Raw genomic sequence first — 6,130 nt, forward strand, 5'->3', positions numbered from 1 at the left:
TTGCATGTGGCCTTACGTTTGTCTAAATTATCCTCCTATGGATTTCCTTCACTCAACTTACCTTGAACTTGCTCACTCAACTTGGATTCATTAGTCGAATGACATTTCCTCCAATATATATATGTTCCACATTGTCTACTTATCCAACCATCATGTCCCTTCGCTTGTAGGTCGACTCGTTCATGTCTTGCCTCATGTTAATTTGTGGGTCACACTGCTTGGGTTGAATTCACATGAGTTGGGTGGGTGCGCCTTGCCCACTACACGCTTTCCTCTATGCTGTTTGCCTCACCCAGCTGCTATACGCACACACTCTCCACACGTCGAGTGCGAGCGTGTTGCTATGGCATGCCTACCACTATGGCTAAACCATTCGCATGCCCCTTTGATTAAAAACACCTGCTATGGGTGACTTTCCTTCAGTTGGAGTGCGATATCCTGAAAAATGAAATAATCAACCAATCTGGTGCATCTAGGTGTTCTAAATAAAAATAATTGCAATCAAAACACCGAACACAATGGGATCTAGAAATGCAGTGTTTATTTATATTAAAAATTGTATGTGGTACATGCCCATACAATAAATCTCAGGCCCCTGTAATGGCTATTGAGTGAAAATATTACTGTTTAATTCTGTTGTAGTACTTGCCCAACTATTTAATTTGTCAATCCGAGGTCCGTAGACTTACGAGACTAATGCACTATATATGCAGGACTGAAGTGGAATTAATCTAATCTAATCTAAATTATTGAAATCAAATTAATCTAGAAAAGCATTGAATCACTAACTAGGAAAGCAGGAAATTGCTTAAAGGAAAAGCAATACAACATGTGAAGAATTGAATGACAAACAACATATGTGAGCTCACAACAATAAAAATATCTTATATTACAAGAATCAAGTTACAAATCATGAAAGAATAATAATGAAAAACTAAGAATTCCTTTCCATTATTCTTCATTAAAATGAAGAGAGAGTGCTCCCTTATATACATGAGGAAGATAACCTTCTCATAATTACATATCCAATATTCTCTCAAGCACTCTTAACTAATTTCCCATTATTACAAGATATGATACCACAAATCTCTCAAGCTTTTTTAACTACTTTCCCATTATTCAAAATATGATCCCTTTGAATCCTCCATAAATCTCTCACATATCTTGGATAAGATATGCCAACCAAATCCTCCATGATTTTCTCATTAGGAATAGGCTTGCATAATTATCTCCTTAATATGGTGGAGGAGATATTAATTCTTCACATATTTCCTACACATCACAAAACTCACATATTCTTGAGATATATATACAAATATGTATATTTTCTAATATTTAATCATAAATTCACTTGTAATACAAAAATGAATAAAATGGAAAATAAGAAGGTGAAACCCAAATGTATGTATGAAAATGATATGATAAAAGGTTAATGGGATGATGAAATGTAAGGAATAGTGAAGAAAAAGGTGGATGAAAATATGACATTTCTGAGTCCCAACATCCTCCCCAACTGAACTTGTTGCATCTCCTCATGCAACCATGCATGGGTCTCTTTAAGAACATTTGGCATCTTGAACTTTGGCTTTACATGATGATGTCTTTTAATAATAAATGTTTCCAGGATATGTGAAAGACATGAGTAACAACTTACATTTTATTATGGTTGGTTCTTGTGTGACAACCATGAATACAAAGAATGTTGGTTCTTGTGTTAACAACATTCATTTCGTTTTCTGTTCTCTTTTATTCAATAATAATGTAAACACTCACTGGAAATCATAATGTGCATAAGAAATCCCTTTTGTAATATTAATGAAGCATGCCAATATTGCGTATGAAGCAAAGTATCATTGGAAAATAAATGTTGGTGAATGGTAAATGGAGTGATAGTGGTGAAGAAATGGAATCATGGAAGTGAATATGTAGTGAATATAGTTCTCCCCCCCTCAACTGAATTGGTTGCATGTCCTCATGCAACTTGACATGGCTCATGAAAGGAAATGTAGCATGGTGAGGGAATTTTCCAAAATATTCAAGTTAGCATATAAGGAATTGCATGATTAAAGATTAGAAAACAACATACCTCTAGTTACCCAAGAATGATGAATTATGCAATAGGAATGTAACTGTTGCTGTTGTTGGATCAGGAAAATGTGACTGATGTTGTTGTAACTGGATCCTTGGAAATGAAGGAATCTGAACTGCTGATGCTGAATCATGGAAAAGATAAATGCTGAAAGTGGAACTGTGGTACTCTCATAGATCAGAATTCATGCTGTTGTAACTACTGAGGGAGTCGTGAAAAAGTGTATAGTCTTCACCCGCTACAAACCCGATGGTACAATTCTAATCATGCAAATGAATGTGTCGATGTCGAGCTTGAATAGAAATCATTAGATTACTGACCATTGATGTATGTTGTTAACCAATGTGAGGCAACTCACCATTGATTTCAATGAGTGCCAAGGTACCAGAGTACATCTTGTAAAGTGCGAATGGATGTGTCGAGGTCGAGCCACTTGCAAGCTCTGAAGATCAAGGGACATTGATTTATTCCCATGATTGTCAGCGAGAGAACTTGTCATTAAGGCATGCAAGCCTCTTGGTACTCAAAAGGAACTCTAGTCTATTTCCCACATAAGGTGCTGATGTCGATGGGGCAAGACTTGTTGAAAGGTGGGCCTTAAGGAATCCCACATCAGTCAACGCAAGTTTGTACAAAAAGATTTGGTAGGACTATAAAGGGAAAGAACTCACGGACAAACAGTGTGGATCAGCATGGCTAGGAAATCAAGGCAATGTAATCATGGAAAGGGAATGAGTTTTATTCAGAAGTAAAACTAGAAGGAAAAAATTAACTAAAAAGGATAAAGGGATGTATGCGATTCAGAAAAATAGGCGTGCATGAAGTCATGAAAGATAAGGAAATGGAAGATGGGCTGCAACACAAGGATGGTCTAGGCATTTGGAAGGAAAAAGGGAAGTAATCATGACGCAAAAGGATTTTTATGTAGTGGAAAATGTCATGATATGTACAGTGAAGAATTAGTTCCTTCAAGTGTCCAATGATGCATGTTTCATAGTGATTTCAAAAAATCACTTTTGCATTAGATTGTCTTCAACTCTTAGCACCATGCTTGCATAAAAATTGTCACCTTTGTGTGCCATCTCCATCGATCATTCCTGTATGGAGTAACTCAAGAACAAATTAGCTCATTTTCAAGAATTTATGAAATGTCCATTTTTTTATTTTTTTTCAAAATTACACTAATTGTGGATGAAAATGGTGTCGCATTTTAATGTTGAGCTTTCTGCATAAGCTTCTCAGTGACCTACACATAACACCAAAACCAAGAAAGTTGAACAAAACTATTTATAAGATAAGCATGTGTTCAATAGTATTACACAACTCAATATACATATTTAATATTTCCTGACTTGAAGGGATAACAAATGCATATGCTTTCTAATCAAATGACTGTCCTAACCAAAAATCAATCGTTTACTACAACTTCATGTTCCTTTCAATCTGTAAAGCCAGCTAGTTATAATTTGTACAATCGTATATGGGTATAGAACGCAGAGCTTGGTACAGAATCCATCAAAAACTCAATGGAGAAACCAGAAATAAAATCCTTTCTCAAAAAGTGGGGCAAGAGAAAATCCAATAATTCACCATGTTCTTCATCTTATTTTTTGTAAGGTTAGCCTCCTTTGCACAACGAAACGTGCATATGACAAATAAGCAATACCGATATGTAAGAGTTGCCCACAAATAGCATCTCAATACAGAGCTCTGGTGTGAATGCAAGTTATCAAGAGGGTAGCCAAATTTCTTAAGAATCGGAACAGAAAGGTTTGAGCAAGCAGTCTCCTGTCATGAAAATTAGATTTTCGGTCTAAAAAAACAATATAGATAACCCCATAATCCTTTCGGTGCCATTTTGATCGAGGATACTTGAATTTCGAAGGTGAGCTAAACATTAATTTAGACTGACAAAGTTTCAGAGATGGGTGTCGTTCGTTTGCGGTTGGCTCGATTTGGATGCAACAATCGACCATTTTACCGGATAGTTGCCGCTAACAGCATGGCACTCCACGATGGAAAACATTTGGAAGTTTTGGGGTATTACAATCCCTTGCCAGTAAAGGATGGAGGGAAGCGCACGGGTCTCAATTTCGACAGAGCCAAGTACTGGCTATTTGTTCGAGCTCAGCCCTATGATCCAGTTCAGCGTCTTCTCTTCAGAGCAGGACTGTTGCCACCTCCACCAATGCTAGCAATGCTACGGAAAGGTGGCCGTGATGAGGAGCGTCCTATTGATCCCTTGACTGGTTGGCCTATTGCTCCTAGTGAAGATGTAGAGCAAATTTCTGTTATAAAGGGTGATGCTACCAGTTCATAATAGGCTGAGAAATACCGAAAGTTTATGGAATGCCAGTCTCTGCCTTTCAGCTTTCTTAGATTGCTATAATATGGGTTAGCTGGTTTCCCTGGTCGATGTAAACTAAAAAGGATGACCCCATTTATTATTTCCAATTAGCACTTTGAATGTTGTTGACAGGGTATAAATCAGACCGTGCTAATGTATCTGTTGAGCAGAACAGTATTTTGTTTTCGATAATGCTTATTTCTAAGATTAGTGTTAGCATAGAGGGTGGTTAGTTGTTAAAATTAATTTTTTTTAATTTATTTATTTATTATTATTTATTTATTTTTATTTTTTTTAATCAATGAAAAACTAATTGAGAAAGAAACTAAACTTTCTCTTTTTTTTTTTAACAAATGGACATAATAATTTGCATATCGAAAGATGTTGGTGATGAAGCATATTGCAAAACATGAATTTATTCTTGAAATTAGTCTAAATCATCCCTATTTTCTGATCCTCAAGATCGTACAAAGACGCAGGAGGAGAGCATACTTATTCTAGGTAAAAGCAAAACTGAAAATGAAATCAAACACTGAAAATGAAAGCCTAGCTACTCTATACTAATTAGAATTTACAAATTAGTTACGTGTAGGTAAACTTCCAATGAAGCCATTCACGTAGCAGTGACAACAATAGATTCAGTAGCAAGTTTTCAAATGAAAAATGAAAATATTCGAAAGTGAATGAGTCTAGTGGCTATATCTGTAAATCAACTAAATAAAAATAAAAAGATGAATCTAATCTAGTACTTACCTGGAACCATTGTTCGATAAAGCTTTGATAAGCACAGTTTCTTTCACTTAGATCATGTTGTAACTCCTATTCTTCTTCTCCGATCTGCTGCTCTTCTTCCTCGATCTCTTGTTCGAATGATTGTTCATCATCAGATACGCAGGATTCTTCAGATGTTGAATCTTCATTTATTTCTTGGGGAGTAGTTGAACCTTTAATTCTTGTCAAGATCTCCTCTTCCAAGGAAGAAGAGATCCCGACTTCTGCTAGGATCTAAGTGAGTAGTTCCAAGCTGACACTCATTGTTAAACCATGTTGAAAGAGATTCTAAAAACAAAAAAAATCAGCACACTAAAAATTGAGTTAAAAACAAAAGGACCACAGAAATAATCTTGAATTCAATACTCAATTAAACCCTCTTACAGGGACTGCTCATTAATTTAGTAATTGAATTCTTCAATTACAACCATGAACCATGAATTCATCAAACATTCTTCACGGTTGCGAAAATCAAACACACTTGCAGAAATTGAAATTCACACTTGCATAAATGTAAACACACCCTACATGCCCTGATCCATAAGAGGTCGAGCCCGTTATGGTATCTCGAATGCGATGGGTAGGCTGTTCCCCACATCTTACCGCCTTAACACCTCGGAGTTAGTAACATGTCTAAACACACTTGCATGAAAAATCAAACTAAACTTCAATCCATCGTGCCTCCCCGGCAACAGCGCCAGAATGTTGGGTGAAAATATTACCGTTTAATTCTGTTGTAGTACTTGCCCAGCTATTTAATTTGTCAATCCAAGGTCCGTAGACTTACGAGACACATGCACTATATATGCAGGAATAAAGTGGAGCTAATCTAATCTAATCTAAATTACTGAAATCAAATTAATCTAGAAAAGCATTGAAACACTAACTAGGACAGTAGGAAATTGCATAAAGGAAAAGCAATA

At 36.1% G+C, this 6,130-nt stretch overlaps 1 pseudogene; it reads left to right on the top strand.

Annotated features, from left to right (window-relative positions):
• The first annotated feature begins 4,013 nt into the window (after positions 1-4,013).
• LOC149248714 (small ribosomal subunit protein bS16m/bS16c pseudogene) lies at positions 4,014-4,409 on the top strand (annotated as a pseudogene).
• The last annotated feature ends 1,721 nt before the right edge of the window (positions 4,410-6,130 follow it).

The sequence above is a fragment of the Pinus tabuliformis genome, chromosome 7, assembly GCF_031772625.1.
Source record: "Pinus tabuliformis cultivar Carrire ecotype Pingquan chromosome 7, CPIR1, whole genome shotgun sequence".
Classification (NCBI taxonomy): domain Eukaryota; kingdom Viridiplantae; phylum Streptophyta; class Pinopsida; order Pinales; family Pinaceae; genus Pinus; species Pinus tabuliformis.